The sequence below is a fragment of the Gossypium arboreum genome, chromosome 2 (assembly GCF_025698485.1).
Source record: "Gossypium arboreum isolate Shixiya-1 chromosome 2, ASM2569848v2, whole genome shotgun sequence".
Classification (NCBI taxonomy): domain Eukaryota; kingdom Viridiplantae; phylum Streptophyta; class Magnoliopsida; order Malvales; family Malvaceae; genus Gossypium; species Gossypium arboreum.
This window is the reverse complement of record NC_069071.1, coordinates 105381990-105405603: the sequence shown is the minus strand read 5'-3', so window position 1 is coordinate 105405603 and position 23614 is coordinate 105381990. Positions and strand designations below refer to the sequence as shown.

General features: G+C 35.4%; 4 long non-coding RNA genes across 8 annotated transcripts; 3 read left to right on the top strand and 1 right to left on the bottom strand.

The window, feature by feature from the left end:
• The first annotated feature begins 5827 nt into the window (after nucleotides 1-5827).
• On the top strand, nucleotides 5828-6875 carry LOC108466526 (uncharacterized). The gene is made up of 2 exons (XR_001868645.2): nucleotides 5828-6152; nucleotides 6444-6875. It is a non-coding gene; the product is annotated as an uncharacterized LOC108466526 (long non-coding RNA).
• Nucleotides 6268-15744, bottom strand: LOC128289365 (uncharacterized). 5 transcript variants are annotated; one of them, XR_008278995.1, is made up of 13 exons: nucleotides 15556-15744; nucleotides 15251-15468; nucleotides 14979-15165; nucleotides 14687-14782; nucleotides 14013-14289; nucleotides 10688-13847; nucleotides 10415-10602; nucleotides 10137-10200; nucleotides 9789-10029; nucleotides 9593-9691; nucleotides 9273-9314; nucleotides 7825-9115; nucleotides 6268-7739 (listed from the first exon to the last, which is right to left on the bottom strand). It is a non-coding gene; the product is annotated as an uncharacterized LOC128289365 (long non-coding RNA). The 5 variants fall into 5 exon arrangements; XR_008278994.1 differs by having other exon boundaries at nucleotides 14687-14750; XR_008278993.1 differs by having other exon boundaries at nucleotides 10688-12603; nucleotides 12679-14289; nucleotides 14687-15165; nucleotides 15556-15743.
• A 348-nt stretch (nucleotides 15745-16092) lies between these two features.
• Nucleotides 16093-17391, top strand: LOC128289367 (uncharacterized). Its single transcript, XR_008278996.1, has 2 exons — nucleotides 16093-16350; nucleotides 16454-17391. It is a non-coding gene; the product is annotated as an uncharacterized LOC128289367 (long non-coding RNA).
• Nucleotides 17392-20029: 2638 nt separating this feature from the next.
• Nucleotides 20030-21145, top strand: LOC128283981 (uncharacterized). Its single transcript, XR_008274286.1, has 2 exons — nucleotides 20030-20427; nucleotides 20921-21145. It is a non-coding gene; the product is annotated as an uncharacterized LOC128283981 (long non-coding RNA).
• The last annotated feature ends 2469 nt before the right edge of the window (nucleotides 21146-23614 follow it).

Sequence of the window (23614 nt, the reverse complement as noted above, 5' to 3'; positions counted from 1 at the left end):
GGTTTTAAATTTTGGTGGGAGCACCGGATCGGGACCAAGCTTAAGTCCTTAGCATCGATCCCATACGCTTATCGCCAGACTTCCATTGCTTTGAATTTTTCCTCAAGCCATTTGCACCGATTATCGAGTTGTTTTGCCATATCTACTTTTCCTTTCTCTATTTCTGCCATGTCATCAAGGACTGGGACAAATGGATTAGCTGGATTATCCCCGGGATTAGAGCCTGATCCTATAGGAATGTTTATTGGTGTCGAGGTATTGACCTGGTATTGCTGGGGCTTAATAGTGACAGATACCGTTCGTGGATGCACTTCCGATTGTGGTTAGGTGTTTATCGGAGCAAAGCCTGGAGGATAGATAGGGTCTTCATTATTGTTCCCCATGGTGCTCTTCCTTTCTCGCGTTCTCTAGCAAAGAATCGCGCCTAACCGGCCTATCAGATTATTTTGGGATTCTTCCATTTTTTCCTTCATATCTTGTTGTATCTTAGCCAGTTGCTCTTGCATCTGTGCTTGTAATTGCTCTTGCATTTCCTTTTGCATTTGTTCTATTCTCTCTAATCTCTGATCTATTGCTTTGGTTTTACGGCGGGTATAGTAGCTGTGTTCGGTTGGTTGATTCTCGTTGGTTTCCAGATTAACTGAAATAATTTTGTTTAATTAGGGTCTTTTCGCGAAATTTAATACACATGATGAAATGTAATGCAAATGAATGAATGCAAAAAAAAAGGCGTTGATTCCAATTCAATTTCATTAGAAGAACTTCACTAGAAGAAAAATTTCTTTACATAGAACGGATGGTTACATATACGACTTTCTCCTAATGCCCAAAGCCTTAATTTTTCTAAGGAGCCAAGCTAGTTTTCAGCCTTGATCTGATTCTGACTCGTACTTTAAGCTTAATACATCAGCTTGGACTGCCAAGGTTTGCAAGTGATCGGCTACCCCTCAAACCTGAGCCACAACTTCGCCCATGATATAATCTCTATCTCTAATCTGGTTCTGAGAGTGGTGAAGCTGTTCCCTGCAATGGTCGTTGTTTGCCTCAAGCAGTTCCACTCGAATTTTACTATCTCGTAGTGCAGTCTCGAGTTCTTCTACTTTCCCTTTCAACTCTTCGATCCTGCTCAGACTAGCTTTCAGCTCAATTATCAATTACGACTACGATGTTGATGAAGTGATTTTTCCAATTCAACCACCCGAGCACGTAACTTCTCCTTTTCGTTTTGGCTTTCTAACAAACTCTTTTTCAGAGTGTCCTCTCGTATTCGGGCATCTTGAAACCTTTTCTCCCAATGGTCGGCTCTAGTCTTTTTCACTTTGATCTCTTGAAGCCATTGCTCCGACATTTTACCTAAATCGGCAGTTCTTATTGACATACGTAACTTCTTGTAATCGGTTTTTAAACTATCCAAACCTTCCTCGGCTTTGTTCTTACCTTTCCTTAACTTCTCAGCCTCTAGCTTGTGGACATCGACGTCTAATCCCAATTTCATTTTCTTTTCTTCTAGCTGCTCTATCTTCTTCCCCAACTCTGAGTTCTTTTTCTCAAAGTCTTGTTTAATGATCTCTAACTCGGATGGGATAACCCGTAAATGCTCCTCTATCGGTTGAGTATTTCTTTGATTCGGCCTAGGGATGTTGTCGTTGACTCTCCTACCCCACCACCATTCATACCCGGGGTGGTCATCGGGCCTGTGGTAAATCTTTTCATTCTTCGAGCTTGGTTCCATGCATCTGACACCTCGCAAACTCTCTTCTTATAATTATTGTCTTTATAGGAGAACTCACATTGTGCCAAACCCTGTGTCACTGGTATAAATTGCCTTGATCGATATTGCCTTAACACTATCGATGGAGCGTATCCAACGGCTCCTCATATTCGGCGGAGAGGACTTAGTCAAAATCACCGCACCTATATAAGATCTCGTCAGGAATCAACCACGGAGCTCTCCATTCAACGTCTTCGGCCCGCAAATTCTGGAGAATAGTTATCCATTTCTCTTCTGAGATGTCGTCCCGCCTCGGTATGGCCACGAATTCCCTTAATGGGGAATAATCCTTAGAGAAAACCCGATAAGAGACCTTCTCCACCCTCTAGAAATGGCTATGGAACCAAGCCAAAAGAAGCTGAGCACAACTAATAAATCTTCCCTCGCCCGCTCTCCGGCATGCATTCAAGGATCTGAAAGTTTCTGCTAGTATTGCTGGGATAGGTGTAGTACCTTTATCAAGCCGATCGAATAGATCTGAGACCGCTTCATCTATGTGTCCTAGCGCCTTGGGAAAGATGATCAAACCGTAGAGGCTTAAGGCAAAAACATCAACCCTTTTCTTCGAATCCGGGTGCGCAAGAATCAAGTCCCTCAAATTCCTCCAAGGAATACACTTACTATCCCCTTTTTGCTTGATGCGGGCTGCAACCCATTGCTCGCTCATCCCCGTTATATTCATCAACTTCTTCAAAAAGGGAGGGATGTTGACAGGTCTTGAATAGGCCCTATCAGCCTGAATCTTCGGGCAATTAAGTAACGCCATGTATTCCTCCACAGTAGGTACTAAATCAACTTCTCCGAAGGTGAAGCAAGCTATGTGAGGTTCCAAAAGCTGCGAGAGCCGGAACAAGTACTTTTCCACCTTTACATCGAGCAAATAGGGTAAATCGCCGTAGTTTCAGTAAAAGAGTTGCTTGACTTCGCCATTCCAACTATTCCATATATCCTTTAACTCTTGCAGGTCATTTTGAGTCACACTAATGCGAGTGAAATCCCACAACTCCGATTCATATCCCTCGGTCAAACTATCTCCTTTCTCTTGTTGCGTTCTCTCAGACCACACTCGGACGGCCGCATTATCCTCCACTCTATCAAGAAATCCTTTTTCCATGCTAAACTCTTCTATTTAGTAACCGAACGTAAATCAATACCCTTTTATGATGAGATGCTATGCGAAAACAATCAAAAGACAACAAGTTAGTATTATATACAAAGAATAGAATTCAAAACAAATAAGGAGTAAATAAATGCCTAATAGGGTAACCACTAGGGTTCGGTGTGGTTCTACCTAGGGTAGCCTCCTAGGGCTCATTACATGTAGTTCGGTTCTATGGTAAAGGTACCTGAACCAGCAGATTCCTCGACCCTCGCCCATTATAGGCTCATACGGACCGAGTTCGATTCAGGGGAATACATTTCCCTACGGCTATACGGAGATGAAAACCTCACGAAGACGCAGGTACGGATGTATCCCGAAAACGATCCACTATCCTATACGGAGGTGAAGACCTCACGAAGGAGTAGTTTCTCACTTCCACTTAAGAGGGTGAAATTGACCAATAATGCGATGCAATATGCAAAGATACATCATAGAACTAAACTACTTAAAGCAAACATATTATGAAGAAGGCCATGAAAATAACAAACAATATGCAATGCAGATAATTTAAAACCGATTTTTAATTTTCGAAAAAAGACAAAAATTAACCAATTTAAGGCTTGACTCTCGAAGTCCCCAGTGGAGTTGCCAAGCTATCGAAACCATTTTTTGGATACGGGAATCGACTTTGGTTTTGAAAGTGGAAATTAAAACGGGAGTCGCCACCGATCTTTATTGGGTGTGATCGGATCACCTTTGTTTTAATAAAACATTTTAGTTTACTAAAACGACATTTTGGTCTACGAAATTTAAGAAAACGGGTTCGAGAGTCGGTTACGTACAAGGAAGGATTAGCACCCTCGTAACGCCCAAAATTGGTACCTAATTGATTAATTAGTGTCTCAAAGTCGAAAATTGAAAATCGGGAATGGATTTGAAATTGATCATTTCTATTAATATTGATTTTAAGAGTCTTGAATTAGCTCAAATCGATTGTTTAAAGATTTCTTTATCTCGAGATATCAGAGTATCACATCCCGTAAGTTAGGACACAATACCATGAATTCTCGAGCACAAGGTCGTCTTTCAATTTAAACGAGAATTTTATTTGTTTTGAAACTCGAAAAGGATATTTAGCTATTTAGGACCAATGAGAGAACTAAAACCACGTAAGTTAGGGCACAATTCTTCGATGTTCCAAAATGCGAAACATTGCCTTATTTTGAAATTTTTATATATATTTTTAATAGTAGCGAATTTGATATTTAAACGACGTGTTATTCGTTCGGATTCACATAAAACAATTTATTGGATGAATATAACGGGGCTTGATTTATAGGGTGATGATATGAAATGAAGGTGTAATGCGACATAGAATGATGATAAAAATATTACGCAAGTGAATGACAATAATATGACAATACAAATAAACGAATCATGTAATGGCAGTAATTGCGCTGACATTAATAATCAAAGATAAATGAATTAAATAATCAAAAAGATAATAGATAGCATAAAGTTAATTAAAATGGATAAGACGTAAAAAGAAACGAAACTAAAAGGATGATAAATGAGTTTTAAATAAATAAATAAATAATATGCAAAAAGAATTTTTAAAGAAAGATCAACCATATAAAAATAATTTTAAAAGATTATAATAAGGTTAAAATAGACAATGTATGTGTATACGAAAGTGTGAAACAAATAATGTAAAGAATCTTGAAGTAAATAATAATAAAACATTCCAAAATAAATAAATAGGGTTTTAAAATAAAGTATATATATAACGACTTAAAACAAGTAATGAAAACAATAATTCATAAAAGCAAGTTAAAAATAGTTTATAAAGCAAATTTAGAGTGAATAATATAAAATAACTTAAGATAGTTGATATATGATTCCAATTTAAAATAGAATAAAATAATATATATATATTAACCTTATAAATAGTTTCTTTTAAAAAAAAAAAAAAGGAAAAAATAAAAATAAAAACAACATATGAAAACTTAAAATAAATGATATATGGATAAAGAGCTTTAAAATAAATAATCTATAAATCCGGTCTTAACAAAAGTAATAGAAAAAGAGTTTTGAGTAAATAAAATATATGGAGAATAAGGATAAATGATGCTTAAGTGGTTTAAAATAAATAGTGTATAAGAATGATTCAAACGAATAAATAAATAAGAATCTCAAATAGATAATATAGACAAACTTGAAGTAAATAATAATAAAACGGTTTGTAATAAACTATATGTGAAAACTTTGAATATATAAAATAATTTTAACTACATAATATATATAAATTTAAAATATATGATATGTAAAACTTTAAAATAACCGTATATACATAAAATCATAAAATAAATAATATATAAGATAATTTGAAGTAATATATAATAAAACCGTTTAAAGTAGCTAATTAAGAAAATATACTCATAACCTAAAATAATATACAATAACAATTTGAAAAGAATACCATAAATCAGTTTTAAATAAATGGTTCATAAAATGATTTTAAGAGAACTAATATATATATATATATATATATATATATATATAAAAATAAAAGATCTAAAATAAAATATATAATGGTTTGACAGAATACATATTTTTCTAAAGAATAAGCAAGCAAAATATGCCAAATGGTTTGACATTAGAAGGTTTATGACCAAATTAAAATAAAATTAAATTAAAGGGACAAATTTAAAAGAGAAAGGACTCGAATGGAATGCATGCAAAGAAAGAGGGACTTATAAGGAGAATATCCCCGCCCTTATACGCTTTATATCATGCAGGACCAAAATGCGACTAGTGTAAAATCCATGGGGCCAAATTAAAGCGCAAAATTAAGAGCCAAAGGGGTGTTGAAAGCGGGTAGTAAAGCTGAAGGACCCATAGTGCAAATGCCCCACTTTTGCCTTGAAAACAACTCTGCCGTTTCATGTTTTTTTTATTAAGGCCAATTTTCATCTTTTTTATTTTTTTTATTTTTTGCATTCTTTTTCTTTTAGAAAGAAACAGAGTTCTTTTAACTCTCTCCCTCTCCCTTTTCCTTTGGCCAAAGGGCCACGACTGTCCGTCGCACCACCGCACCGCCATCAAATCCGGTGACCGGTGATGCGCAAGAAGGGACCTTTAGCCCTTTTTTGAACAGATCCGAGGATGAACCCCTCCATGCCCGCGAAGATCGAAAGAAAAAGGCCCACTTTCACTCCTTTCATGCCCGATTTCGACCGTGGAAAGAAACTTCCGACGACGGGCCACAAGGTAACTCAGGTGAGCCTTTCCTTTTTCTTTTATTCTTTATGCCCACTCTTGTTTAATAGATTTTAAGTACAGATAAAAAAGAAATTGAAAAGGAATTGAAACGAAATGAAAAAAATCGAGAAGATAAACTCGAATATGAACCTTTTGTATATATTTTTTGATTGCTGGTGTTCCTTCTTTTTTTTTCTTCCTCTCCCCTTTACAAAATTTCTCCCTTCGGTTTTATAACTGATTATAATAACAAATAAAAAAATGCAACCATTCCTCTGTTGCGGCTGCTGTTTTTGTTGGTGTTTGCAGGGTATGGGTGTGTCAGACGCATGAAGGGAGCATATGCCGGTGGTGGTGCGCGAGGAGACTATTGGTTGGCCGAGTGTGCTGCTGAAGCTTGAGGGCTACTGCTGTTTTCTCTTCTCTGCAGGGGGCTAGAATTTGGGCTTTAGGATTTGTATTTAATTGGGTTTGGTCTTTTAGTTTGGGCTGGGCATAATTGGGCTTGTACAACTTACTCATCCAATTATTGCGCCTGATGTACCAACTGCGGGTGCTTTGAAGAACCAGTAACTTGTAGCGGCACCTAGTTTTCTTTGACTGAGTCAAAATCGTACTTCCATGTAGGTCCTATAAGCCAGGACACTGGTGCTCCTCCAAGACGCCACATAGCTGAAATTGTAAGTTTAGATTTTGAACAATTTCGGAAGTAAAACTCTAACTGTCAGTATTAACGAAGAAGTATGGTGATTCTTATGATACGTAACCGTTACTTTAAATAGCGGTATACTACAAGCACACGTGTAATAGTTAAAACTTACGTGTCCCCAATTATCAATGCCTATTGACATAAGCCCAATAGCATGCATCATCAACATTCATTACTAACATCCGAAATGCAGGCGCAAAAGCATTTGATGCGTTAAGAAAAGTCCGCTTGAGGACGGTAGAGACTACACCTTTTTTCAGAGTAGTCATTGTATCACACCAGTAACATAACAGAAACTTGAATAAATCTAGACTTACTAAGGCAACAACTCTAGGGACTGCATTCGGTATATATGAGACGGGTTTATTGACATGGCTTCATACGGTTCCTCCAAATCTCAAATATTGAATTGCAAAAGCTTTGAATCATACCGTGTTTGGGAAAATAACTTGTGCCATGTGCTGCAGATCTTCTTGGTTATCTCTGATCATACCTCTGTCTCAAGACAAACACCGCAACAAAACCAACTTTGACAGCCAAGAGATTGTCAAATGAGACAAATTCGGGCGATAAAAGCAAACAATTAATTTCCCAAGCAAAAAAAACGAAAAGAAAGAAAACCTAGATTTTAAAAGCGGACAATCATTAGTTGGAAAAGGTTCTTAAGAACATTAATCTTATTTTGCGAATATGTTCGAGATGACTTACTAATCCAAAGATTGCACCTAATGCACCAACAGCAGGTGCTTTGCAGAACAAGCAATTTATAAGGTACTGTAACGAGTTTAAAAGTTGTTACTTGAAAGAGCAGAGGTGAAGAAAACTACAAGGAATCTCCTTGGACCGCTTAAATTCTCCATCGTAGGTCCATCAGAATTCAAAGAATAACAACTGACCTGAAAATAAAAAATTCTATTAAACCAAATATATAAATAAACTTCCTAGTTGAGTAATTTGAAACCATCTAATTTGAAGCCATACCATAAAGCGTCCAATATTAGCATGCAAAAGAGAAGATGTGGCCAATCTCCAAATCTCTCTTTTGTCAATGAGGCAGTTGAAACCTTAACAATGTAAGGTATTCTTCCCATGGCGGAGTTTTATCCTTCTGAATTTGCTGAGAGCCCAACTGCTTTAAGAGGCCTGCCGTAGGCATGGGTTCACAGAGAGGACAGCACCTCGGTTGATGGAGATATGACCTGCAAAACTCACTGGAAAGGTGTTAATATATAGTGTAACATTAATTATGGAAATCATTTACGTGTGAGGAGGCTTGAAGCACCAACCTAGGGCATATAGGCAACCTACCTGCAAGTATGATACCACATGAGCCTCCCTGAATGTAGCTCAAGTGGTATTTTCTCAAAAATCTAATACAATTCCACAATTTTATTGTGTATGATTAACTCATGCACCAAACGCGGTTATATTTTTTTGTAATAGTAAAGATAACAGCATCTTCTATTTCACTAACTCTAAATGATAATCTAAAGGGGCAGGTGGTGGATACGCATATTGCCATATAAGGAATTTTTATAAATGTTAGCATTAATTAAGTTTCCCTTTCTTTTAACGGATATAATTAAGTGTAATATTCATAAATGAACGGTCAAGATTCAATGAGCTTCAATATAAGAAAAGGGCTATCTTCACTTCAAACTCCACTACACTACAGATATCAGAACACAGATTGTTTTGCAAAAATGCAACACAGAAATGGTGGTGAACTCTGAACGGTCAGTGATTTATCAGAAAATAGCTAGGGAAATCATTATCATCCCTTCGATTGTTTCGTGTAAATCACTGATTCGATTAGAATTAACTTCTACCTCGCAAACCCCTTGTAATACTTTGCATAAAGTATATCTACAACCAATTTAAATTAGAGCCGGTGTCACAGTTGTCAATACTTAAGGCCAGTTTAGCATTGCTTCTAAGAAGCACTTTTCGGACAAAAAACACTTTTGAGATAAAAGCATTGCTAAAAAAGATGCTTTTTGAGAGAAAAAGTACTTTTCAAAACCCAAAAATTGGACCAAAACTGCCTTTGACAGAAGCAGAAAATCTTAGCTTTTTGCCCAAAAGTGCTTCGTAGAAGCAATGCTAAAAACTGGCCGTTAGACTGATTCATCAAGGTTTCAGCTTTCTGTCAGTAAGGTAAAAACTGGTTTTCAGTCTGAGAATATTCTTTGGCCATTTCTGGCCATAGATTCATACTTCCATGCAGGTCCTACAGACCAGTAACTGCTGCTCCTCAAATCAAGCCTCCTATCTGAAATTGTAAATTAAGATGTTAAACAATTTCAGAATAAAACTGTAAATGTCTGTATTAATGAAGAATATGGAGATTCTTACAATACATAATCGTTACTTTAAATACGGGTATACTACAAGTACACGTACAAGAAGGCATTGTAGTTGAGACTTACATAACCACAGTTATCGACGCCTCTTGACATAAGCCTAATAACCTGCATGATCAACATTCATTACCACTGAGCTTGGAAAAATAAGAGCAAAAGAACTTGATGCACTAAGAAAGTAGGCTGGAGGATTACTAGATACTACAATTTTCTTCAAGGAAATCATCGTATCAAGCAGTAACATGGCAGAAACTTGAATAAATCTAGACTTACGAAGGCATCTAACTCTAGGGACTGCATTTGGTATGTATGAGACTGGTTTTTTGATAAGATATTATATGGTTTTAAGCTCTCAAACATAGAGTAGCGAAAGCTTAGAATCATACCATATTTGGGGAAAAAACTTGTGCTATGTGTTGCATATCTTCTTTGGCATCTCTGATCATACCTCTATGTCTCAATACAAACACAGCAACAGAAACAACCTATACAACCAAGAGAATGTCAAATGAAACAAAGACTGGCAATAGAAGCAAACAATTGATTTCACAAGCACAAAAAAAGAAGAAGAAGAAAGAAAACCTAGATTTTCAAGGCAGACAATCATTAGTTGTAACAGGTTCTTATGAACATTAATCTTATTTTGCGAATAAGTTCGAGATGACTTAATCAACCAATTATTGCGCCTGATGTATCGACTGCGGGTGCTTTGAAGAACCAGTAACTTGTAGTGGCACCTAGTTTTCTTTGGCTGAGTCAAAATCGTACTTCCATGCAGGTCCTATAAGCCAGGACACTGCTGCTCCTCCAAGAAGCCACATAGCTGAAATTGTAAGTTTAGATTCTGAACAATTTCAGAAGTAAAGCTGTAACTGTCTGTATTAACGAAGAAGTATGGTGATTCTTCAGAAGTAAATCTTTGAATCATACCGTGTTTGGGAAAATAACTTGTGCCATGTGCTGCAGATCTTCTTGGGCATCTCTGATCATATCTCTGTCTCAAGACAAACACAGCAACAAAACCAACTTAGACAGCCAAGAGATTGTAAAATGAGACAAATACCGGCGATAAAAGCAAACAATTGATTTCCCAAGCAAAAAAAAAAAGACATAAAGAAAACCTAGATATTAAAAGAGGACAATCATTATATGGAACAGGTTCTTATGAACATTAGTCTTATTTTGCGAATATATTCGAGATGACTTACCAATCCAAAGATTGCACCTAATGCACCAACAGCAGGTGCTTTGCACAACAAGCTATTTATAAGGTACTGTAATGAGTTTAAGAGTTGTTACTTGAAAGAGCAGAGGTGAAGTAAACTGCAAGGGATCTCCTTGGACCGCTTAAATTCTCCATAGTAGGTCCATCAGAATTCAAAGAATAACAATTGACCTGAAAACAACAAAGTCTATTAAATCAAATATAGAAATAAACTTCCTGGTTGAGAAATTTGAAACCATCTAATTCGAAACCATACCATAAGGCTTCCAATATTAGCATGCAAAAGAGAAGACGTGGCCAACTTCCAAATCTCTCTTTTGTCAATAAGACAATTGAACCCCTAACAATGTAATGTATTCTTCCAGTGGCGTAGTTTTATCCTTCTGAATTTGCTGAGAGCCCAACTGCTTTAAGAGGCCTGCCGTAGGCGTGGGTTAGTAGAGTCAAGAGCACCTCGGTTGACGGAGATATGACCTGCAAAACTCACTGGAGAGGTGTCAATATATAGTGTAACATTAATTATGGAAATCATTTATGTGTGAGGAGGCTTGAAGCATCAACCTAAGGCATATAGGCAATCTACTTGCAAGTATGATACCACTTGACCCTCCCTGCATGTAGTTCAAGTTGTATTTTCTAAAAAATCTAATATAATTCCATAATTTTATTGTCTACGATTAGCTCATGCACAGAAAGCGGTTATATTTTTTTGTATTAGTAAAGATAAACAGCAACTTCTATTTCACTAACACTAAATGATAATCTAAAGTGGTAGGTGCTGGTCTGGTGGATATGCATAATGCCATATAAGGAATTTTTATAAATGTTAGCATTAATTAAGTTTCCCATTTTTTAACGGATATGATTAAGTGTAATAATCATAAATCAAGGGTCAAGATTCAACGAACTTCAATATAAAAAAAGGGCCATCTTCACTCCAAACTTCACTACACTACAGATATCAGAAAACAGGTTGTTTTGCTAAATTGCAATACAGAAATGGTGACGAACTCTGAACGGTCAGTGATGTATCAGAATATAGCTAGGGAAATCACCATCATCCCTTCGATTATTTTCTGGTAAATCACTGGTTCGATTAGAATTCACTTCTTCCTTGCAAACCCCTTGCTATACTTTGCATATAATATAGCTGCAACCAATTAAAATCAGAGCCTGTGTCGCAATTGTCAATGCTTACACTGGTTCATCGAGGTTTCAGCTTTCTGTCAGTAAGGTAAAAAGTGGTTTTCAGTCTGAGAATATTCTTTGGCCATTGCTGGCCATAGATTCATACTTCCATGCAGGTCCTACAGACCAGTAAACTGCTGCATCAAACTCTAGGAACTGCATTTGGTATGTATGAGACCGGTTTTTTGATGGTTAATTATATGGTTTTAGGTTAGCGAAAACTTAGAATCATACTGGGCTTGTCGAAATAACTTGTGCTGTGTTGCAGATCTTGTTTGGCATCTCTGATCATACCTCTATATCTCGTTACAAACACAGCAACGGAACCAACCTAGACAACCAAGAGAATGTCAAATGAGACAAAGACACGCAATAAAAGCAAAAAATCTATTTCAAAAGAAAATCTAAATTTCAAGGCAGACATGCATTAGTTGGAAGAGGTTCTTATGAACATTAATCTTATTTTGCGAATAAGTTCGAGGTGACTTTCTAATCTAAATATTGTGCCTGATGTACCAACTGCGGGTGCTTGGAAGAACCAGTAACTTGTAGTGGCACCTAGTTTTCTTTGACCGAGTCCAAATACAATATGCATAACCGGTAATCAAATATCAACCCACAGTTTCTAAAACTATAATGAAACCAAAGCAAGAGCTTCCCTTGTGTTGCCAATTGTGCAACATAAATTCTGCAAATTATATAATTTACTTTTTGTTTTTATACAGACAATTCAATCCTTTGTTGAATGAACATGTAATTGTTTTCACAAGCGAAAACTCACAATGGGCAATTTCCTTGTGTTCAATGAATTCCTCCTGTAAGTACATATCTTGGATGATCCACTATTTCCAGCATTTCCAAACTTTTTTCTTTGTTCTTCTGCATTGAAGAATAAGTAAGATCAACACGAAGGACAGACAGTATCATTTCCAAACCTTTTTCTTTGTCCTTCCGCATTCACGGACATATGACCTGCAAAACTCACTGGAGAGGTGTCAATATATAGTGTAACATTAATTATGGAAATCATTTACGTGTGAGGAGGCTTGAAGCACCAACCTAAGGCATATAGGCAACCTACTTGACCACTTGAGCCTCCCTGCATGTAGCTCAAGTGGTATTTGCTCAAAAATCTAATACAATTCTACAACTTTATTGTGTACAATTAACTCATGCACCAAACGCGGTTATATTTTTTTGTAATAGTAAATATAACAGCATCTTCTAATGCACTAACTCTAAATGATAATCTAAAGTGGTAGGTGGTGGATATGCCTATTGCCATAGAAGGAATTTTTATAAATGTTAGCATTAATTAAGTTTCCCTTTTTTTTAATGGATATGATTAAGTGTAATAATCATAAATGAACGGTAAAGATTCAACGAGCTTCAATATAAGAAAAGGGCTATCTTCACTTCAAACTCCACTACACTGCAGATATCAGAACACAGATTGTTTTGCTAAAATGCAACACAGAACTGGTGGTGAACTCTGAACGGTCAGTGATTCATCAGAAAATAGCTAGGGAACATCCCTTCGATTATTTCTGGTAAATCACTGATTTGATTAGAATTCACTTCTACCTTGCAAACCCCTTGTAATACTTTGCATATGGTATATCTACAACCAATTTAAATCCGAACCAGTGTCACAATTGTCAATACTTAGGGCCAGTTTAGCATTGCTTCTAAGAAGTACTTTTGGGACAAAAAACACTTCTGAGATAAAAGCATTGCTAAACAAGATGCTTTTTGAGAGAAAAAGTGCTTTTCAAAACCCAAAAATTGGCCCAAAAGTGCTTTTGACAGAAGCAGAAAATTTTAGCTTCTCCCCAAAAGTGCTTCTTAGAAGCAATGCTAAAAACTGGCCTTTAGACTGGTTCATCAAGGTTTCAGCTTTCTGTCAGAAAGGTAAAAAAATACTTGTCAATCTGAGAATAATCTTTGGCCATTGCTGGCCATAGAAGCATATTTACATGGAGGTCATACAGACTAGTAAATTGCTGCTCCTAAAATCAAGCCTCCTATCTGAAATTGTAAGTTAAGGTGTTAAACAATCTCGTAAGTAAAACTGTAAATGTCTGTATTAATGAAGTATAAGGAGATTCTTATGATACACAACCGTTACTTTAAATACAGGTATACTACAAGTACATGTACAAGAAGGCATTGTAGTTGAGACTTACATAACCACAATTATCGACGCCTCTTGACATTGGCCTAATAACCTGCATGATCAACATTCATTACCACCGAGCTCAGAAAAATAAGAGCAAAAGAACTTGATGCACTAAGAAAGTAGGCTGGAGGATTACTAGATACTACGATTTTCTTCAAGGAAATCATTGTATCAAGCAGTAACATGGCAGAAACTTGATTAAATCTAGACTTACGAAGGCATCTAACTCTAGGGACTGCATTTGGTATGTATGAGACGGGTTTTTTGATAAGTGGTTTTAGGCTCTCAAACATAGAGTAGCGAAATAACTCAATGTTTGGGGAAATAACTTGTGCTATGTGTTGCATATCTTCTTTGGCATCCAGGCAGCCAGGCAGCAGTTAGCATAGCTCATAACCCTGTACACCATGACCGTACCAAGCATGTGGAAATTGATCGCCACTTTATTACGGAGAAAATTAACAAAGGGGAAGTTTGTGTTTCATATCTACCTACAAGACAACAAGTAGCAGATGTGTTAACCAAAAGCTTGAGCAGAAAACTGTTCGAAGAAATTATGGGCAAGCTGGGTTTGATTAACATCTACACTCCAGCTTGAGGGGAAGTGTTGGAATTCCTTAAATTAAGCAGATTTTCTACCTTAGTTCTAGGAATTTCCTTGTACTATTAGCCATAATCAAATTACTAATTTTTAGGAATAGGCTAATTTCTAGAGATTATTTCCTTTTTATTTTTCCTGCTATTCTTTAAAAAGGCTGTATTCAGATTAGAAGAAATAAGAATTATTCTTCTTCCTAAACTTGTTCATATATGAGCCCGGTTTATTGACATGTCTTTTACAGTTCCTCCGACTCTCAAACATTGAATTGCGAAAGCTTTGACTCATACCGTGTTTGGGAAAATAACTTGTGCCATGTGCTGCAGATCTTCTTTGGCATCTCTGATCAAACCTCTGTCTCAAGACGAACACAGCAACAAAACCAACTTAAACAGCCAAGAGATTGTAAAATGAGAAAAAGACTGGCGATAAAAGCAAACGATTGATTTCCCAAGCAAAAAAAAGAAAAGAAAACAAAACAAAAAGAAAGAAAACCTAGATTTTAAAAGCGGACAATCATTAGTTGGAACAGGTTCTTATGAACATTAATCTTATTTTGCGAATAACTTCAAGATGACTTACTAATCCAGAGATTGCACCTAATGCACCAATTGCAGGTGCTTTGCACAACCAGCAATCTATAAGATACTGTAATGAGTTTAAGAGTTGTTACTTGAAAGAGAAGAGGTGAAGTAAACTACAAGGAATCTCCTTGGACCGCTTAAATTTCCATAGTAGGTCCAACAGAATTCAAAGAATAACAATTGACCTGAAAACAACAAATTCTATTAAATCAAATATAGAAATAAACTTCCTAGTTGAGAAATTTGAAATCATCTAATTCGAAACCGTACCATAAGGCTTCCAATATTAGCATGCAAAAGAGAAGATGTGGCCAACCTCCAAATCTCTCTTTTGTAAATAAGACAATTGAACCCCTAACAATGTAAGGTATTCTTCCCGTGGAGGAGTTTTATCCTTCTGAATTTGCTGAGAGCCCGACTGCTTTAAGATGCCTGCACTAGGCATGGGCTTGCAGAGTCGAGAGCACCACGGTTGACGGAGATATGAACTGTAAAACTCACTGGAGAGTTGTCAATATGGTGTGTAACATTAATTATGGAAATCATTTATGTGTGAGGAGGCTTGAAGCACCAACCTAAGGCATATAGACAACCTACTTGCAAGTATGATACCACTTGACCCTCCCTGCATGTAGTTCAAGTGGTATTTTCTCAAAAATCTAATATAATTCCTTAATTTTATTGTGTACGATTAACTCATGCAGCAAACGCAGTTATATTTTTTTCTATTAGTAAAGATAAACAGCAACTTCTATTTCACTAACACTAAATGATAATCTAAAGTGGTAGGTGCTGGTCTGGTGGATATGCATAATGCCATATAAGGAATTTTTATAAATGTTAGCATTAATTAAGTTTCCCATTTTTTAACGGATATGATTAAGTGTAATAATCATAAATCAATGGTCAAGATTCAATGAGCTTCAATATAAAAAAAGGGCCATCTTCACTCCAAACTTCACTACACTACAGATATCAGAAAACAGATTGTTTTGCTAAATTGCAATACAGAAATGGTGGTGAACTCTGAACGGTCAGTGATGTGTCAGAATATAGATAGGAAATCACCATCATCCCTTGATTATTTTCTGGTAAATTACTGGTTCGATTAGAATTCACTTCTACCTTGCAAACCCCTTGCTATACTTTGCATATAGGATAGCTGCAACCAATTTAAATCAGAGCCTGTGTCACAATTGTCAATACTTAAACTAGTTCATTGAGGTTTCAGCTTTCTGTCAGTAAGGTAAAAGATGGTTTTCAGTCTGAGAATATTCTTTGGCCATTGCTGGCCATAGATTCATACTTCCATGAAGGTCCTACAGACCAGTAAACTGCTGCTCCTCAACTCAAGCCTCCTATCTGGAATTGTAAGTTAAGATATGAAACAATCTTGGAAGTTAAACTGAAAATGTCCGTATTAATGAAGTATGAGGAGATTCTTATGATACACAAACGTTACTTTAAATACAGGTATACTACTGACATGATCAACATTCATTAGCACCGAGCTCAGAAATTTAAGAGCAAAAGCACTTAATGCGCTAGGAAAGTAGGCTGGAGGATTACTAGATACTATGATTTTCTTCAAGGAAATCATTGTATCAAGCAGTATCATAGCAGAAACTTGAATAAATCTAGACTTACGAAGGCATCTAACTCTAGGGACTGCATTTGGTATGTATGAGACGGGGATTTTGATAGGTAATTATATGGTTTTAGGTTCTCAAACATAGAGCAGTGAAACCTTAGAATCATACTGGGTTTGTGGAAATAACTTGTGCTGTGTTGCAGATCTTCTTTGGCATCTCTGATCATACCTCTATATCTCGTTACAAACACAGAAACAGAACCAACCTAGACAGCCAAGAGAATGTCAAATGAGACAAAGACACGCAATAAAAGCAAACAATCTATTTCAAGAGAAAATGGAAAAAGAAAACCTAAATTTTCAAGGGAGACATTCATTAGTTGGAAGAGGTTCTTATGAACATTAATCTTATTTTTCGAATAAGTTCGAGGTGACTTTCTAATCTAAATATTGTGCCTGATGTACCAACTGCGGGTGCTTGGAAGAACCAGTAACTTGTAGCGGCACCTACTTTTCTTTGACAGAGTGAAAATACAATATACATAACCAGTAATCAAATATCAACCCACAGTTTCTAAAACTACAATGAAACCAAAGCAAGAGCATCCCTTGTGTTGCCAATTGTGCAACATAAATTCTGAATATTATATAATTTACTTTTCATTTTATACGGACAATTCAATCTTTTGTTGAATGAACATGTAATTGTTTTCACAAGCGAAAACTTACAACACATTAACATCTATAAGGGTGTTGGGCAATTTCCTTGTGTTAAATGAATTTCTCCTGTAAGTATCTATCTTGGATGATCCACTAAAACTCTTTTCTTTGTTCTTCCGCATTGAAGAATAAGTAAGACGAACACGAAGGACAGACAGCGTCGTTTGCAAATCGAAAATTGCCAGTTCTCATGAGTTTGGAAGTTGTTTCAGCCCATACATGCTTCAATCTAGACACATTACATAGATGGAAGAGTTTCTGAATGACATAAGAACCAAAGAATCAATCTTTTTATTCTCTCGTTTTTGTTTTTTTTTTGCCCTTAAAAGATAAATTTGATGGGATTTGTCAACTGGGAAATGGAAAGTAATAGATGGGGGAACCTTGAAGGCGGAGCTGGTGGCGGGGAGAAGCAGCTGTGGTGATGTGGCACAGCTGAAACCATCAACCCAACAACACCAACACCAGAGAAGAACAGTGTCTCGGCGAAACCAAACTGCCCTTTGAGTAATCGAAAAACCTTGGTAAAAAGCAATAATTTTGCAGTACTTTTTTGAAATTTCATATTTTTTTTAAAAACTCTAAATTCAATTTAAAAATTAACCTGCAAAATTGAGTAAAATTGAAAAGGAAAAAGGTTCATATACTACTAGTTTATTTTGGTTGAAATTAGCTTATAATCTCCTTACTTTACAAAAATTAGGAATTTAGTTCCCCTACTTGTACTTGTATTTTTAGAAATTTAATTTTCTACTTTTAAGACCATTAATATTATTTTTAATTTTTAATTATGTTTCTATGACAATTTGAAATAAAAAATTATTCACTTGATAAATAATAATTAGTACTATTAAGTATAATATATTAAGTATAAGTATATAATTAGTTATATATAGCGCATATTTTCTTTATATATTTATTTGTATATTATTATATTATTTATATATTATTATATATTATTAATATATTTAAATTATATATTTAAATGATAAATAATAATAAAATAAACAAATCAAATCTTATTTATTATATTAATTCTATAATTTGAATTTTCAAAATGGAATAGTGATAGGGATAGGATTTTGTTTAGAAATAAGGAATAAAGAAATTATAGATAAATCCAAGCGACACTTTCTTAAATCCAAGTGATCTTTTCGTAAGTGTTTGCCCTCGATCCAATCGAGAGATCGAATTGATTATAGAAACATGAGCTTAATTAGTCGATTTATTAGTGAACAAGGAAAAATATTATTTAGGAGAGTAAATAGATTGACCTTAAAACAACAACGATTAATTACTATTATTGTAAAACAAGTTAGTATTTTATCTTTGTTACCCTTTCTTAATAATGAGAAACAGTTTGAAAGGAGTGAGTCGACTACTAGAACTACTACCCTTAGAACCAAAAATAAATAGGCTTATCCCTTCAATTGATTCAACATTATCAGACGTAGACTGGTGCTTTTGTCAAAAAATTCAATAACCAAAATAGTAGTGTCATAAGAAAAAATAAATAAAAGAATCGAATCCGATTGCGGAAGAAAAAATCTTTTTTTATTGAGCGTCTTCGCTCATCTTGTTTTGATGACCTTATCAAAATCAAAACTTTTTATCATATTAATTTTTACTTTACCTTCCCCGAGTTCATTCTCGAGGGAACCCCATTTCATTCAAAGCATTTCATTGGATTCCTTTCGATCTCCTTATTTTCTAATTTCATTGGAAATCATATAAAGAATTTCTTATTTGAGATAGCTATTTGTGCAAGTATTTTACTATTCAGAAGCAAATCTTTCTTGTATAGATTGTATATTAATCTACGATAACTCTAGGATACCCCCACTCTGCAAATTATTACATTTATTTGAGTGATCCACAAACAATGAAAATCCCTTTCTTTCCTATCTCTATCTTCATCTCTATCCCGATGAGCTAAAACCTAAGCTCTTATTCTTTGTTGAGTAATAGTTCGAGTAAGTCTTGAATAAGCCCCTCAAAAGCTTGAAGCAAATAAACTAATTTTTGTTTGACATCTACGAGCTATATATCCCTGTTTAATTCTGGTCATTGAATAAAAGAAATTTTGATGAATAACTAATTATTTCTATAATAGCCCAGTTCAGGCCCTAGTTGGAATAGTAGTTTCGGGACCACAAATTCGAGTCAGAAAAATATTTTAATATTATTTTCAGTGTTTACAGTATGTGTTTAAACATGTGTGAAGTTTCGTATGAAAATTTTATCATTTGTGTGCTTAATTTGATAAAAGGACCTAATCGCGTAAATTGTAAAATTGGCCTTCTAATTGTTAAAGTGCCTATTTGCTATGTCTCCTTAATTGTGAGGTCCTTATGTGGTTATTTGACCATGGATTTTATTAAATGACATAAATGGACATTAGTTGGTGGAATTTTAATGATATTAATAAGGTTATTTAAGTAAAATGTATATTAATGTTATTAGATTAATTAAACAAACATGAAAATTAAGCCATTATCATCATCTTGTTGCCGAAATTCAAAGAAAAAGAAAGGAAAAAGAGATAGTTAGGGTTCGGCTAGTTCAAGCATCAATTAAGGTATGAGTTTTGTTCCGTTTTTGATAATTTCTACATTTTTGTAATCGTTGCTTAGAGTTCTATCAAGCCCATGCTTCAATTTCTTAAATTTATTATGATTTTAAGATGTGCCATTGTTGATAATGTGAGTTTTATGAAGCTTGATGATATTAAATGGAAGATAGGTGTTAGATTACTAAGTTTTGTCTTTGAATTTTTGATTAATTTGAGTAATTTGGACTAAATTGTAAAAATAAGATTTTGAGGGACTAAATGTGAAATAAATGATAAATATGGGCTGATAGGGACCATAGGAAAATTCGAATAAGGCATGGTTTTGATGAATTTTGTATATTTGGTGTTTTGTGTAATAAGGACTAAAATGTCAAAATGTGTAATTTTATGGGCTAAAGTGTAAAAATGCCCAAAGATGTGTTTGTGTATTAAATTAAATGTGTTGGTGATTAAATGCATTAATTTTGAATATATATAGATCAATAAAGGAGAAATTTGGACCTAGATCGAGGCAAAAACAAAGTGCTCGATTGATCGACTAATATCGTCATTTTTACGTTCGAGGTAAGTTCATGTATAATACATATTGTTTGTATAATGTTTGTATGTGATGAAATAAATAGAAATGAGATTGAGAAGTTGGAGTATGTGAAATGTGAATCGAATTTGAGGCGCTAAGTGTGCGAGAAATGAAATAACTACGACTATTAAAAATGGCATTAAGTGTGCGATGTTATTATAGTTGCTGCTAATTAATTGGCACTAAGTGTGCGAGTTTATTGAATGTTCAAGTATGATCGAATGAAGTAGTGCATCGAGCATCGAAGTGATAAATGTGATAGACAAAAACGTGATTATACAGGTATGTACGGAACCTATGTGGTTGATGATATTGAGTATGAAGTAGATGAAAGGTTATGTAAATGAAGGATGAGATAAGTTGCATTAAAAGTTAGCTAATTGCTAAAATTATATTTTAATTGATGAGTTAAATGTGTTATATCATGAACTTACTAAGCTTTAAAGCTTACTGTGTGAAATGTTCTCTGTTTTACAGTGTTATAAAGCTAGCTCAGATTCAGGGATCGTCAGCAACTCACTCACACTATCGAACATCTATTTTGGTACCATTTTGAGAGTTGTATATTTGGTATATGGCATGTATAAGCTAAAGGTATTTTGGTATATTTTGTGATGTGAATATCTAGCCATGAGATTTGGCTTATAAATATTGGTATGTATGACCTTTTAAATTGGCCGAAATGATGTGTTTGATAGGTAAGTTATATGATGTATATAATGCTTATGTGATGGTTAAAATGTGTTTTTCATATAGCAAATGGATCCCAAACGAGCGATAGCTAATGATGTTGAGAGCAATGCACCTACTCCCGCTCAAGAGGCAGTGCCGGCCGAATCTAGGCCGGAATCTAGGCCGAAATCTAGTAGTCAGGGAGGAGAGGCTAAGTAAGCCTTCTTCCAAATAATGACTGAGTGGTTCACGGAATTCGTACGAACAAATCCGTCTGCTCAACAACCTCCACCCCCACCTATTCCTCAACAAGTTTCGGTTGTGCCACAAGTAATAGATCTGATTCGATTGAATAAGCCACCTGTTGATAAGATTCGTAAACATGAGGCTGAAGAGTTTCGGGCTACGGTTGATGATGATGCCGAGAGGGCTGAGTTTTGGCTTGAGAATACTATCCAAGTATTTGATGAGTTTTCCTATACTCCATATGAATGTATCAAATGTGTAGAATTCTTGCTTAGAGACAATGTATATCACTGGTGGAAAACGTTGACATCAGTGGTTCCTAGGGACCGGGTTACCTGAGAATTCTTTCAGACCAAGTTCCAAAAATAGTACATAAGCCAGAGATTCCTCGATCAGAAAAATAAAGAGTTTCTGGAATTGAAACAAGGCCGGATAACTGTAATAGAATACGAAAGAGAATTTGTATGTTTGAGTAAGTATGCTCGAGAATATGTGTCTACTGAAGAAATCATGTGTAAAAGATTTCTTGATGGATTGAACGAAGATATAAAACTGTTAGTCGGGATACTTGAACTGAAAGATTTTGTAGTATTGGTTGAGAGTTCCTGTAAAGCCGATGATCTCAGGAAAGAAAAGAGAAAAGCTAATTCAGAGGCTAGAGATTCGAGAAAGAGATCAATGAATAAAACTTATCATTCTTCATCAAAAAAATCTAGAGATTTTAATGATCGATAAATAGCTTCAGCGGGATATCAGAATAGAGATCGAGAAAAGCAATATACCAACCCTAAAGCTTAAACTACCTCCGTATCTAGTGTTGGTAATGCAGAGGATGTAAAGCCTGAGTGTAAACAATGTGAAAGACGACATTTTGGAGATTGCTGGGGAAAAACTAATAACTGAGCTTGTTACAGTTGTGGTTCACGAGATCACTTTATAAAAGATTGCTTGGAGTTAGCTGAAAAAGATAATTAGCTGAAAAAGATAATGCTCAGAACATGAGGCCGAGTAACACTGCAGTTAGAGGTAGACCACCGAGAAACACGGGAAATACGAGTGGTGGTAGAGGTGTAACGCGATACACTACAGCGAGATCTGATGCTAGAGAACCTGCACGAGCTTACGCTATTTGAGCCCGAGAAGAAGTGTCATCTCCAGATGTTATTATCGGTACTTTTACTCATTATGATACTAAAGTTATTGCATTGATAGATCCAGGGTCTACTCATTCATATATATGTATGAATTTAGTATCCAGTAAGACTTTACCGGTAGAGTTTACTGAATTTGTAATTAGAGTATCAAACCCCTTAGGTAAGTGTGTATTGGTTGATAAAGTATGCAAGAATTTTCCGTTGTTGATTCAGAATAATTACTTTTTAGCCGATTTGATGTTCTTACCATTTGACGAGTTTGACATAATCCTAAGTATGGATTGGCTAACGATGCATGATGCTGTTGTAAATTGCAAACGAAAGATGATTGATTTGAGATGTTAGAATAGTGAGATTATCCGTATGGAATTAGATGATTTGAATGGATTGCCAGCAAGGATTTCAGTGATGTTAGCTTAGAAATATGTGAGAAAGGGTTGTGAAGCTTATTTAGCTTATGTGCTTGATACGAAAGTGACTGAAAAAAAGATTAAATCAGTGCCAACTGTTTGTGAATATCCAGATGTGTTTCCTGATGAGTTACTGGGATTACCTCCGATTTGAGAAGTTGAATTTGGCATTGAGTTAATACCGGGAACCACTCCGATTCCGATAGCTCCGTATAGAATGGCTCTGACCGAGTTAAAAGAGTTAAAGTCTCAGTTGCAAGAATTAATCGGTAAAGGATTCGCAAGACCGAGTTTCTCATCTTGTGGTGCACCTGTTCTGTTTGTGAAAAAGAAAGACGACACGATGAAAATGTGTATTGATTATCATCAGTTGAATAAAGTAACTATTAATAACAAATATCCTCTGCCCCGAGTTGATGATTTGTTTGATCAGTTGAAAGGAGTTACTGTGTTTTCAAAGATAGATCTGAGATCGGGCTATTATCAGTTGCAAGTAAAAGATTCAAATATTCTGAAAACTACTTTCCAAACGAGGTACAGACATTATGAGTTTTTGGTTATGCCTTTCGGATTAACAAATACACCTGCTGTTTTTATGGATTTGATGAATAGAATTTTCAGACCGTATTTAGACCGATTTTTCATTGTATTCATTGATGACATTTTGATTTATTCGGGTGATGAAACTG